This window comes from Crocuta crocuta, unplaced genomic scaffold, assembly GCF_008692635.1.
Source record: "Crocuta crocuta isolate KB4526 unplaced genomic scaffold, BGI_CrCroc_1.0 scaffold132, whole genome shotgun sequence".
In the NCBI taxonomy this organism is placed as follows: domain Eukaryota; kingdom Metazoa; phylum Chordata; class Mammalia; order Carnivora; family Hyaenidae; genus Crocuta; species Crocuta crocuta.
This window is the reverse complement of record NW_027528611.1, coordinates 3,793,832-3,809,009: the sequence shown is the minus strand read 5'-3', so window position 1 is coordinate 3,809,009 and position 15,178 is coordinate 3,793,832.

The following is a 15,178-nucleotide window of genomic DNA, read 5'->3' as shown; positions in this document are numbered from 1 at the left end:
CTCCCACAACCTTTGATTTCAAATGCTTTCTCCATTTATCTTCACCTCTGGTCATGGGCGGGTATCAGTGGCATGGAAAGGTGGCTTGAGGAGGGCTTTAGCCTCTCTACTCATCAAGACACTCCAAATAAACAGGCTGTTTAAGTAGAAAAAGTGCTAGGGAAATTCAGCTTCCCAACAATTTCCTGAAATTCAGAGTCCTTAGTCCCATAGCTCCAAGGGGTATCATTTATGTGAAATACTGGGGAAGGGACGCCCTGGGATTGCACAAGAGAGACGTACCTAACCACCTTCCAAAAAGCCTGTCCCTTTAAACCCATGGTAGAAATTCTGGAGCCTCCTTTGATAGGTGATAGGAAAACAGGACTTCCCAGGATCTGGCAAATGCCAGCAGAAAGGAATTAAGTCCACAGAGATCACTGAAGTAAAAGTGTGGGGGTGGATTGGGGCTGGGTGGCTCAGCAGGTTGAGCGTCCAGCTCAGGTCATGATCCCAGGGTCATGGGATCAAGCCCCTCACTGAGTGTGGGTTCTATCTTCCCTCTGCCCCTCTCCCGCTTGCACTCTCCACCCCTCTCTCAAATTAAAATAAATAAATAAATAAAATTTAAAATAAAGAGAGAAAGGGAGACACAAAACAGGACCATAGGTTGAGACGGGTGAGGTCCAGAGTCCCAGAGGTCAGGGAGTTCAGTCAGCAAACAGTACAATGAAGCAGGACCTCACATTGATCTTGGGGGAAGGCTCTCTGGACTTCGGTCTTACATGGAGATGAGAGGAGTTCTTTTTTTTTTAATGTTTATTTTATTTTTGAGAGAGAGACAGAGCACAAGTGGGGGAGGGGCAAAGAGAGAGAAGGAGACACAGAATCCAAAGCCGGCTCCAGGCTCTGAATCATCCACACAGAGTCTGACCTGGGGCTCGAACTCACAAGCTATGAGATCATGACCTGAGCAGAAGTCGGAAGCCCAACCAACTGAACCACCCAGGCACCCCGAGAGGAGTTCTGAACCCACTCATTTGAGCCACAAAGAAATTCAAGGCCTGCAACGAACCACTTGAAATGTTAGGAGGGCTTCTTGTAAGAATGACCAGAAGTTGCACGTTTGCATTAAGACTTCGATAAAAATTGCTATTTGTTTCAAGAAGATTCATTTTTATATTTTTTAATGTTTATTTTTGAGAGAGAGATTGACTGGGGGAGGGGCAGAGAGAGAGGGAGACACAGAACCCGAAACAGGCTCCAGGCTCCGAGCTGTCAGCACAGAGCCCGACGTGAGGCTCGAACCCACAAACTGCTAGATCATGACCTGAGCTGAAGTTGGACATTTAACCAGCTAAACCACCCAGGCAGCCCAGTAGATTCATATTTTGATCTGGAGTCTTGAGTTTTTTCTGTGTTCTCAAAGTGGGTCATCTACTAATCCAAGAGAGGATTAATTTGGCTATACCTCTATGAATTACATTGTTTACCAAATATGCTGAATCTCTCAACTCTGGAAGATTGGTGGAAGGTTAAACCACCCTCTGTGATGGTGGGCCAAACGCTGGCTTGCTTGTGTGTAGGAAATGGAGTAAGGTCTATGTAAGCTGCAGGACCCAAATTCCGGCTCCAGGTGCCCATTTCCAGACTGAAAGGGACATTTCTATCTGGGAGAAAAGAAAGGGTCCTGCTCCTCTTCATGAATTCCGGTGTTCTGTTTTTAGGTCACCAGAGGCCCAGAGTATCCTTAGTTAGGTCTCTTTGGACAGGCATTAGGTGGGCCACCTTAAACAACTGTGGCACTGAGTGTGGGGAAAGTTGTGAACTCCTGACAGATGTAATATACATCTGACTTCTCCTGAATACCGCTCCTTCCTTTCCCTCTCAATTCTGGAGTTGAGAATAGACTCCTTAGCCAGCTTTGTTGGAAGTTTGTTAGTACTGGTTGTTTAGAACAAAAGGGCCATGTCAGCAACCCCAGGGGGCTCAATGCCCCCATGCATTTGCATGAAGGTAAATTTTGCAAAAGGACACTCTGTAACCCATTGCTTTTCACATTATTTCCTGCCATGTGGGCCCTACTCCAAGGCCTTGATCTTTCTTTTCAGGGAGACTAATCTCCACTATATGGTGGGCAGAGGATGAGGTACAAATGTGCAGCACATGGAAAAGTTTGGCATGAATATTCCCACCCCCAGGAAGGGAAGTGATATAACTAGAAATACAAGAGACATGATGAGAAGTTGTGGAATACTAATAACAAGCATTTATGGTTTACCATGTGTGAGGAGGCACTGTGCTGTATGTACCATGTACATTACGTGCTTCGTTTAAGGCTTATTTATTTAAGGGGCACCTGGGTGGCTCAGTCAGTTAAGCATCCAACTTTGGCTCAGGTTATGATCTCGCGGTTCTTGAGTTCGAGCCCTGCGTTGGGCTCTGTGCTGACAGCTCAGAGCCTGGAGCCTGCTTCAGATTCTGTGTATGTCTCTCTCCGGCCCTCCCCCACTCACACTGTCTCTCTCTCAAAACTAAATAAACATTTAAAAAAATAAAAAAGGGGCGCCTATGTGGCACAGTTGGTTAAGCATCCGACTTCGGCTCAGGCCGTGATCTCATAGTTCTTGAGTTCGAGCCCCACATGGGACTCTGTGCTGGCAGCTCGGAGCCTGGAGCCTGTTTCCAATTCTGTGACTCCCTCTCCCTCTGTGACTCCCTCCCCTGCTTGCGTGCTCTCTCTCTCTCTCAAAAATAAACGTTAAAAATTTTTAAATAAAAAATTTTTAAAAATAAAGTTTATTTATTTATTTTGAGGGAGGGAGAGAGAGAGAGAACAGGAGTGGAATGGGAAGGGGCAGAGAGAGAGAGAGAATCCCAAGAATCCCTGAGCTGTCAGCAAAGAGCCCCAGGCAGAGCTGGAACTCATGAACCATGAGATCATGACCTGAGCCCAAACCAAGAGACTCTTAACCAACTGAGTCCCCCGCCCCCCATGCTCCTAGGTGCTTCATTTAATTCAACAATCCTGTGTAGTCTTACTGCCTCCATTTGATGACTGAGAAAATCTAGAAAGAGTTTAAATAAATTGCTCACTTTTTTTTTTAAAATTTTCATCATACTGCTGTTTTTACTGTTTTAAATTGCTCTAGTTTACATAGCCAGCATGGCAGAGCCAGAGTTGGGTGTTGACTCAACTGTTTTATTCTCCTTTTGACCACATAGAAAGAAGACATTTTCCAGATCTCCATGCATTTACATGGGACCATTTGATTGAGTTTTGGTCAATCGAATGCAGATGTGATGTACCCCCTTTCTGGGTTTAAAACATCCCACCCACACTTCTACTTTCTTTCCCTGATCCGCACAGCTAGATGCCAAGGACCACCTCAGCTCATCCTCCCTTCCAAGGACAGAACCTAGATCCCTGAATAACTGCCTAGAGGAGAGCCTCCCTAGGGAACTGACTGGTCTACGTTTCACAGTAATGGGAACAATAAACTTTAGCTTGATTGTGCTAAGCTGTTGACATTTCAGGTTCGAAGGTACCTGCCTACCTTCAGTGAAGCAACTGGACAAGTTGTAGCCAGGATTTGAGCATAGGTCTGTCTGACTTCAGCCACTCTTAACCACTTCCTTACAACTAGCACATCAGGGTCAGGAGATAGTCACTCTAATTTCTAAGTCTGCCACTAACCTCATGTGGGATCTTAGGTGAGCCACTTAAGTGACTCAGTTTTTCATTTGTCCATTGGGAATAAGATACCTGCCCTTCTGGGGTGCCTGGGTGGCTCAGTTGGTTGAGCATCCAACTCTTGATTTCGGCTCAGATCATGATCTCGTGGTTGTGAGATGGAACACCATGTTGGTCTCTAAAGTGAGCTTGGAGCCTGCTGGCAATTCTCTCTTTCCCTCTCTCTGTCTCACATTCTCTCTTTCTCTCTCCCAAAATAAATAAACATTTGGAAAATATATCTGCCCTTCTAATCCCACAGGTTATTGCAAAGATCAAATATGGCCTTGCTGTTAAATAATTTAAAAAATAAGGAATCATACAAAGGTATCGAACCCATTTTCCTGTCTCTCATTAGGAATCTATCCCAGTGACCATAGAACTGGCATGAAACTTTAGTCTTATAGCCCTGCCTCTATTATCTCTAATAGTTATTCTTTTGGTACCTTTAAATTATAGCATAATCAGGGGTGCCCAGGTGGCTCTGTCAGTTAAGCATCTGACTTCTGCTCAGGTCATCATTTCACAGCTCGTGGGTTCAAGCCCCACGTTGGGCTCTGTGCTGACAACTCAGAGCCAGGAGCCTGCTTCAGGGAGTGTCTCCCACTCTCTCTGCCCCTTCCCTGCTCACACTCTGTCTCCTCTGTCCTTCAAAAATAAATACACATTAAAATTTTTTTAACATAATCAAAGTTACAGATGAGTTGCAAAAATAGTTCAAGTTGTGGAACTCCGGTACACCTTTTACCCAGATTCCTTAATTGTTTATATTTTGCACCATTTGTGATTTATTCAAAAGTTGGGGACATTGTGTGCTTTACCACTACTGAGGGAACACGACTGCCAACACGCCAACACCTTGATTTCAGCCCAGTGAAACTGATTTCAGACCTCTGGTCTTCAGAACTGTCAGAGAATAAATGTGCACCAAATTTGTGGTAATTTGTGACAGCAGTCATAGGAAACTAATATAGTCCTATATTCAAAATATTTGCCCAGATAGTATCCATTACATCTATTTTGGTTCTCAATCAAATGTCCAGTTCAGAATCATACTTTGCATATATTTGGTTGTCTTGAGTGTTTAGTTTCCTCTAACCTGGAACAATTCCTCAGCCTTACCTTATTTTTCTTGACCTTGACATTTTTGAAAAGTAGAGCTTTTTAATTTGTAGAACACCACTGAGTTTTTGTTTGACTGATGTTCCCTCAACCTTGAATTCAGATTATGCATTTTGACAGGAATATAATACGATTTCAGGATCGTATTATACGATTTCAGATGGTGGTCTGTTCCAATATTAATAATGTTTATTTTGATCACTCGGTTATGGTGGAGACAGCCAGATCTCTCCACGGTAAACTTATTCTTGCCCCCTATATAGCTAAAAACTAATTTAGGAGGAGATACTTTGAGAATTTTGCTTATCACACATTAACCTTCAAGTTTTCATATCCATGATGATTTTCTAACTCTATCATTCCTTCTATATTAGCAGATAGGATTCTACTCTAAGGAAGATCTCTTCCTTCTTTTCCTTTATTTATTTATTCATTTTTTAATTTATATCGGAATAGACTTGTGGATTCTTGCTTGATTCCATGGGTTATAATCTGGTAGCCTCATCATTGATTTCTGATGCTCAGCTCATCCCAGATTTGGCCAGTGGGAGCCCCTTTAGGCTGGCTCCTGTGTTCTTTGGATATATTCCCAGTGTTCGTTGAGCACTTTTCTAGTTTCTGGCACAAGAAGATATTTCAGGTTCATCTTATTCTTTCTTTGAGGAAATCTGTTCTCCAGGAAGCCCTGGTTCCCCTTATTGGAGAATGGCATTTAGAAACTAAAATCTGGGTGCTACAAATGCCCATTGTAAGTGGTATCTCATGCTTCTCTAGGTTCTCTCAGTGGACACAGCCAGGAAATTCGTGTAAAACCACAAGTGCCTACTGATACCTCTAATTCTAATCCAACATCACATGGTATATTTCCTCTTTTTGTAATTCCCTTTATCGAACTATGAGAAAATTGGCTGCCATTGCCTGCAGTATATTTTCTCAATAACTCAAGCCTAATCTACCAAGTATAAGTCAATATTCATTTACAGATTTGGAAGGAGGGGGAGATGGATAGTGAGATGCACATATTTTTTAAAAAGTTTATTTATTGGGGGGCACCTGGATGACTCAATTGGTTGAGCATCCGACTTTGGCTCAGGACATGATCTCCTGGTTCCTGGATTCAAGGACCATGTTGGGCTCTGTGCTGACAACTCAGAGCCTAGAGCTTGCTTTGAATACTGTGTCTCCTTTGGTCTCTGCCCCTCTGCTATGCTCTCTCTTTCTCAAAAATAAATAAACATTTAAAAAATCTTTTTTAATAGTACACCCCCCAATTCTCTAGTATTATTTTTTAATTTTTTTAAATTTATTTTTGAGACAGAGAGAGACAGAGCATGAGGGGAGGGGCAGAGAGACAGGGAGATATAGAATCTGAAGCAGGCTTCAGACTCTGAGCTGTCAGCACAGAGTCCTATGTGGGGCTCTAACAAACCAGGAGATCATGACTTGAGCTGGAGTCAGAGGCTTAACTGACTGAGCCACCCAGGTGCCCCTAAAAAATCTTTTTAAGTTTATTTATTTATTTGTGCTCTCTCTCTCAAAATAAATACATTTGATTGGGAATTTAAAATTTAAAAAGTTTATTTATTTTGAGAGAGAGAGAGTGTGTGTACAAGTGGGGGAGGGGCAGAGAGAGAGAGAGAGAGAGAGGGAGAGAGAGAGAATCCCAAGCAGGCTCCACACCAAGTGTGGAGCCCAACTTGGGACTTAGTCTCACAACCATGAAATCATGACCTAAGCCAAAACCAAGTGGGACGATTAACTGACTAAGCCAATCAGGTGCCCTGAGATGCACACATTTTAAGTGCATAATTTGATGAGTTTTGACAAATGCCTTCATTGATGAGACTCACATTCCTATGAAAATATAGAATATTTTCATCATTTTCATTGCCTCGGCAATTTGACACCCCCAGATGCAAACAATTTTTTCATTTTATTCTACCATAAGTTAGATTTGCCTGTTCTAGATTCTCATATAATTGAAAACAAATTGTGTGCACTCTTCCATGCCTGGCTTTCTAGGTTTGGTATAATGTTTGTATCTATGAAGTTCATTCACATTGCTGTGTATATCTGTAGTTTGTTCCTTTTTATCGTTGACTAATTTTCTCTTGTACAAATTTGTTTAACCATTTTATTAGGATGCCCATTTGGGTTGTTTCCAGCTTGAGGTTATTATGGAAAGAAACTTCTTTGAATGTTTTTGTACAAGTCTTTGAAAAGACATAATTTTCATTTAGCTTGAGGTAATTGCTTAGGAGTGAAAGTCTTGGGTCATAGGGTAGGTGTGTATTTAACTTTATAGGAAATTGTCAAAACTTTTCCTAAAGCAGTTGTACCATTTTTCACTCCTGCTAGCAACAGAGGAGTATTCTAGTTACTTTACCCTTGCCAACATTTGGTATTTTCAGTCTTTTTGATTTTAGCCATTATAGTGAGTTTGGGATGGTATCTCACTGTGATTATAATTTGTATGTTTCCCTAATGCATAATGTTTTTGAGCATTTTTTATGGGTTTATTGGCCTTTTGCATATTGTCTTTTGTGAATGCCCAAGTCTTTTGCTCATTAAATATTTTTGGGTCATTTTATTATTGATTTTTAAAAATACATTTTGGGCGCAAGTCATTTGTGAGCTAAATGTTTTATGAATATGTATTGTCTCAGTTTATGGTTTTCCATTTCATTTTCTTTTTTTAATTTAATTTTTATGTTTATTTATTTTTGAGAGCGAGGGAAACAAAGGATCCGAAGCAGACTTTACATTGTCAGTGCAAAGCCTGACGTGGGGCTCCTACCCACAGCATGAGATCATGACCTGAGCCAAAGGCCAACACTCTACTGACTAAGCCACCCAGGTAGCCCCAATTTTTAAAAGTTTTAGTGAGAGAATGAGTGCAAGTGGGTGAGAGGGGCAGAGGTAGAGACAGAGACAGGGAGAGAGAGAGAGAGAGAGAGAGAGAGAGAATTGCAAGCCGACTCCACTCTTAGCACAGAGCCTGATGCAGCCTCAATCCTATGACCCTGGGATCATTACCTGAGCTGAAATCAACAATCAAATCCTCAACTGACTGAGCTACCCAGGCACCCCTTTCCTATTCTTTTTTTCCTAATTTTTATTATGTATATGGAGACAAGAGAGAAAGCTTGAGCAGGGGAGGGACAGAAAGAGAGGAGAGAGCCAGAATCCCAAGTAGGGAGTCCACCATCATGGAGTCCGCCCAATGTGGGACTCAAACCCATGAACAGTGAGATCATGACCTGAGTTGAAGTCAGATCTTTAACTGATCGAACCACACAGATGTCCCTCCTATTTATTTTCTTAACTATGTCCTGTCACACTCAGGCCAAGATTTCAAAAGTCTTATATGTACATGCACTGTGTTCAATGGAAAGAACGTAAGCTCTGGAATCTGATAATTTGAGTTCCTATCTTTGCCGTGTATTAACTATGTGATTTTGTTCAGATTATGTCACCTGTTTGGGTCTCAGTTTCCTCATCAGTAAAGCAAAACAAAACAAAAAAAACTAAATCCCATCAGATAACATAATGAAAGCACACTGTACAGTGCCGACACGAGCTGGTGCTTAATAAACATATTTCCCTTTTCTCCAGTGACAGCCAGTCACTACAGACACCATGCCCTGGGACAGCAGAATGGCAGAATGACTTGTATGCCCGTGTGCATGCACTTGTGCTTGCTCACACTGTTCCAAACCATGAGCTCAGCTCCTATAAAATATTAAGCCACAAAAACGCCACTTATGTTTCTATTTCCAGCTTTCCCGCTTGGCACCCTTACAGTCTGGCTGAAAGCTTCCCGTGCTAATAAAATGGCTCAAAGAGAAAATATTATATCTAAGAGAAGACATTCCAAGAATGAGTAATTGCTCCTTTTCAGTAAAGAGTTACTTGAACCACCTGCCAAACCTGTTCTGCCCTGTTGATTGTGCTTGACCAGACTTCTTCCTGATATCATGACCTGTTGATCCAACAGCCTTGGATTAATAAAGCACTTCAAAAAAAAAAAAGAACTTGCTCCCCCAGACCTTGAGGCTTTGGCCTTTTCTATTCCCACCAGTGAACCCTCTGTTTACCATGAAGCAGGAAGACAATCACGGCAGAACTAACAAAGAATCATTTTCCCCCCACTCAGCCAGACAAAAATGGGTGAGGTGTGCTGCTATCCTGAAGGTGCCAGATGGGCACTGAGGTCCTAGCGTTGCCCAGGCTAGGTGGCAAAGACCTACTTCCAGGCCTTGCAAAGCAGCAGCTACGTTACCTCTAAATTTATTTCCCTTGCAGGGCAGAGTGGGCTAAAGTTTGGGTGAAGTCCTCAGAAGGATTTCCCTTCCTCACCAACCATGGTCATGAATTCTCAGCCGTAGCTATGTTTATACCAACTGGGAGACCTGGTGTGAGCTTCTAAAGCTGGTGCCCTATGTCCTGCTGTTGTTTCCAAATAGAAAGATCAAGTTTTAGTCTTCTGAATCTACTTCATGGCAGTGAGGTCTCAGTTCGGAAAGAAAAGTTAGGGGATGAAACCATAGTTGTACGACCGTCCCCAGGGAGGCATCTATCAACAGATCAGCCATCTCTGAGCTGGAAGTACAGGTCAGAGTACAGAGGCAAGTACATCTCTGGGATTCAGCTTCTACCCCACCTTTCAGGGCCCTGAGGTATGTGAAGGGAATAAGAATTGTGGATTCTGAAAGGTGCCTGGTAGATAGAAGAGTCGGCATCCACTAATGGATGCAAAGTGGGGTTGCAGCCTCTTATTGGAAGGGAGAGGAAAGATGACTCTGAGTTCCAGAGCTCATCTCTTATGTAACCCTGAAGAGGCCTGGAAGGATTCCCAGGTGTGTGTGGAATTCAAGTAGTGATTCTTAGTACTGACAGCTCCAACGTTATTCACCAATGACTGCATGCCTAACCATGTGCTAAGTGCTTTATAGGAGAATTATGCGATACAGTCCTTAGAACCATGATCGCATGACGTAGGTATTATTATTGTCCCCTTTTACAGATGAGGAAGCTAAGGCAGAAAGAGGTTAAGCAACTTCCCTAAGGTCCAAGCAATAGCTTATGGTACTGGGATTCAAACACACGCATTTTGGATTTAGTAGTTGTGTTTATTACTACCACATGATACTTCTCGATGCAGTTATCTTATCATAGTCCTTACTACATAATGCTATACAGTTATTTGTTTAAATATATTCAGCTCAATGGTGGGCACAGCATATTATTCATTTTCCCGTTGATGGTGGCCAATACTGATCTGAACACCAGCTGTGTGGTCAGCAAACGTTTATTGACTAAATATTAAATAACTGAATATTACTTTCAGTGCCTTAGCACTGGGGAAAGATGAGAGAGAGATAAAGGAAGGTGTAGGTTATGAAGGCACTAAGGACTCAAGTCCTCTGGTAGTTACAATGGAAATTACCACGTTAAACTGGTTACTTCTGGTTTTGCAGACTGGGTTAGGTATGACCCAAGGTGGCAGCTGTACACACACTTTTGGTCCAGAATGCTTTTCTGTACTCCTTCCTTGAAAACAGTACCCGCCCCCCCAACCCAACTCTTGGGTACTCCTGCCTCACTCCTTGAGGTTTCAGGGGGACTATTATTACCAGTTTCCACCCATCCCTATCGAAGGAAGACTCTTGACCCAAGCCTGGCCATTCAGGACCCTCCCTAACTTTTGGTGCTAGAAGAATGGAATTTTGGAGATATTTGAGGCTGTCTTAACCTGGTTGCAGGGAGGAGCCCAGGCTGTAATGTGAGAGGATCAAGCAGTTAAGCAGAGATGAGATGAGAGATGGAGAGACAGAGACCAAATAACATTTTTTTAAGACCACACCTGGAGATAAATCTACCCTGAGATGTCCCTGATTTCTGAGCCTCTATAGGGAACTATTTGCCAACACTCGTTGAAGTTAGTTTTGCCACATATAACTAAGATAATTACTCTTTCTCCCCCCAAGATTTTTTTTTTTAAGTCGTCTCACACCCAATGGGGGGGCTTGAACTCATAACCCTGAGATCAAGAGTCACATGCTCTACTGACTGAGCCCGCCAGGTGCCTCTAAGATAATGATTTTTTTAATAGAGTACCCTGCAGTGGGGTTTTCAAATACAGAAAAAAATTCATGGGACATACTTCAACTTAAAATTATCCATTGTTTATCTGAAATTCAAGTTTAACTGGCCATCATGGATTTAGCTGGTAACTTTACCCTACAGGGATATACAACAGTGTACTAGGGGATGTGCCAAACCACATGACAAACGTGACATATGAATCAATGCTGGGAATTTTTTTTGGAAGCGATAAAGTTAAGTAATTTAATTGGGTGACTGAAAAGTATTTTTTATATTAAAATAACTATAGGGGCACTTGGGTGGCTCAGTTGGTTAAGTGTCTGACTTCCACTCAGGTCATGGTCTCATGTTCCATAAGTTTGAATCCCACATAGGGCTCTGTGCTGACAGCTCAGAGCCTGGAGCTTGCTTCAGGTTCTGTGTCTACCTCAGGTCTGCCCCTCCCCTCTTGCACTCTGTCTCTATCTCTTTTTCAAAAAATAAATAAACATTAAAAAAAATTTTTAAACAAATTCCAGATAGGGCTGTCTGGGAAGCTCAATTGGATCATTATCTGACTCTTGATTTCAGCTCAGGTTATGATTTTACAGGTTGTGGGATTGAGTCCCAGGTGAGGCTCCACTCTGACAGTGCCAGACCTGTTTGGGATTGTCTCTCTTCCTCTCTTTCTGCCCTTCCCCTGCTTGTGCTCACTGTCTCTCTCTCAAAATTAAAAAAAAAAAAATTAAAAGCAACTAAAAAAACCCCCAAATTCCAGATAGATAAAAAGATATGAACCTGAAAAAAATGACATAATAAAAGAACAGGAAAAAAATATTTAATTCAGGGAATTTAAAAAATTTCGGAAAGGGAAAGGACTTTCCAGGTTATGACATAAAGCTTGGAAACTGTAAAAGAACAGATTAACAAGTTTAACCAACATACAAATTAAAAGTTCTTTCATGACAAAAATCACCAAAAATAAAGCCAACGACAATTAACAAAAGGAAAATATTTGCAACTCATATTATAATAATGTTAACTTTGTTAATATCTAAGAAGTTACCTACAAATTAAAAAAATGACAAGGCTAACACTAGACTAAAAGGCAAAGGACATGAAAAGGCAATCAAAATGGAGCACTCTGTGGATTAAGATTTTTTTTAAGGTTTTTTATTTTTAAGTATTCTCTATACCCAACATGGGGCTTGAATTCACAACCTCAAGATTGAGAGTCACATGCTCCACCGACTGAGCCAGCCAAGCGCCCTGATTCTTCAAGCATCTTTTAAAAAAATTTTTTTTAATGTTTTATTTATTTCTGAGAGAGAGATAGCGTGAGCAGGGGAGGGTCAGAGAGAGGGAGACACAGAATCTGAAACAGGTTCCAGGCTCTGAGCTAGCTGTCAGCACAGAGCCCAACGTGGGGCTTGAACCCACAAACCGTGAGATCACGACCTGAGACCTGAGTCGAAGTCGGACGCTTAACTGACTGAGCCACCCAGGTGCCCCTGATTCTTCAAGCATCTTAAACATATGAAAAAAGTGCTCAACTTCTTTGCAAGAGAAATTAAAATTATAACACATTGACACTTTTAACCTACTGGATTAAAAAGATGAAAAAGCACTCTTAAATGGGACCATAATAGAGAGAAATTTTACAATCTTTTTTAAACTTATAGATGCAAAACTCAAACGTATTAATTTTAGTTCTAGAAATCCATCCTACAAATATATGTGCCTATCAACTGTGTATTTCAGCATCATTATTATAGCAAAAGACAGGAAACAATTGATGAAACAGTCTGTTCATCAATAGCAGACTGCTTAATATATTGAGGTACATCTATACAATAAAATACTATGCAGTATTGGGAAGTAGAATCAGGAAATGTTATGTTTATGTTTGTATATGCGTGGTCTATCTCTGGAAGGATATGCATGAAACTGGTAAGGGTATGTGTGTCTGGGAGTGTTACTTTTGTTCTTTTCTAATTTTCCATCATGTGTACTCATTACTTATTCAAAAATAAATAAATGCATTTTAAGTGTTAAAATACCTTAAGAGAAATTAAAAAATATAAATATGTTATTTATAAAGTAGACTGCAAACATCATGAGCTTTTAACATATCATACCACAGTTCAAGGGCATTTCAAGCTCAGGTAGGCACTTGGGATTCTCACCCTACACCTAGGGGAATAAGGGTAATAAATGAACTCTCTGAGTTGCTTGGGACACTAGAGGAAGTGTGAAAAGCACTGCTTCACAGATACTAAGGCCCATTGACCAGACACAGGGGAGATACCCTCTGGAACTTGGAAGTAAGGTCACCCTTCGAGGCCTAGAAACCAGAGACCACTCGAAGTCTTTCAAAAACAGAGGGAATTTAAATCAGAGCATTGGTTTATACAGGTGTTGGCAGAGATAAAAAGTGAAAAGAGAAAAGTGAAGTAGCCCAGAGATAAGCAATAGCAAGAAACTAGTGCTGTCCTCATGCTGGAGGGACAGAAGGATATCTTGTTACCAGAGCCCAAGGCCTGTAACTGCTAGAGGTTGGAGCCAGCTAAGTCAGAAGAGACAGCCTGAGACTGGGGATTCTCTGCCTTTTTCGTCACTCACTCCACTTCCAGAAGTGCCTCTCTTCGACAGTGCCCAGCAACTCAGTCTGGAAGGCAATCAGCACAGGAGTCCAAGACATCATTCCCTACACTGCCATACTGAAAAGAGCAAGGTAAGGGTGAGGAATGAATTTGAAGGTAAAGCAGACCCAAGATCAGCACAGAGGGAAATTAGGGGGGAAAAAAATTCAAGACATAGTTGACAAATCTATCCCGTCTGAAAAGAATCAGCTAAAGGCACCTGGGTGGCTCAGTCGATTAAGCATCCAACTTCAGCTCAGGTCATGATCTCATGAGTTGGAGCCCTGGAGTCCGGCTCTGTGCTGACAGCTCAGAGCCCAGAGCCTGCTTTGGATTCTGTGTGTCAGTCTCTCTCTGCCCCTCCCCCACTTGTGCGTGTATGCATGCCATCTCTCAAAAATTAATAAATGTAAAAAAAATTGAAAACAATCAGCTGAGGGTGCCTACACAAAGGTGGGTTTCTAGAACTGCGACATTAAGGTCCAGATATTTTCCTTAAAATGTCTTTTAGAGCTAGTTTGTCCAAACTAGGATCTAACCCCGAAATGTATACTACATCTGATTGTTATGTCTGTTAAAAACATTTTAATCTAGAATGACATGTTTTCTTGACATGGTAAAGGAAAGGGAGCCCTTTGTCTTAGAGACTATCCCACCTTTTGGATCTGTTTGTTGCCTTTTGCTTTCCTTTATCTTGATCCTCTTGCCTATCCTAGAGCTTGGTTAGATCCAAGTGAAACATTTTGGAAAGAATAGGTCCCAGTTGATGCCTATTGAATGTTAGCCACCTTAAGCAGGAGATATATAATACCTGATTGTTCTACCATCAATAATACTAAGATTTACCACTGTTAGAGCAGTGAACACTTGATAATTTCATTGTGCAGTTTTAAGATGAGGAAATAATTTTTATGGTACACTTTAACCTTGTTAAAGCTCAGTTTCCCCATTTGAAATGTGAATAATAGGATTATTGAATAGATCAAAGAAATTAATGCATCCAAAGCACCTAGGATATAGGAAACATTCAAATAAGGTAGCAATTATTATTATTTTGGTTGTAACTCCACCCTCAGAGAATATCAAACAGTAGAATCAAAAGCTCTACCTCTCCATTCCCTACATTTATGTCCCTTTTCTGAGAGGTCAGGCCTGGGAGTCTGATAGACCAGGTTGGAAGTTTGGCCCTGTTGCTAGAACAGATTAGATCTGTAGACAAGGTACTTCTACCAATATCCCCTTATGTAAAGATAACTGCCATATGTGGAGGAATTATTATGTACAGACATTGCCCTAAACACGTACACGCATTTTCCCAGTTAATTGTTCCTTAAGCCCCACAGGTAAGAATTATTACCCGTATTTTTCAGTTGAGGAAACTGAGGCTTAGAAAGATTAAATAACTTTTTGAGACAGCAAGGCTAGGAAGCGGGAAATGGGACTTGAAACTGGGGATTCTATCATCTAGGGTTAATGAGACTTAAAAATGAGACGCTAGGTAAAATCGCTTGCCCCAAGTTTTTTGCTTTAGGAAACCTATTATTTCCCAGTTGTCGCCTTCTCAGCAAGCTGTCTTAAAGTTGAACTTCTCCCTTCTCTGCGTCACTCCGCAACC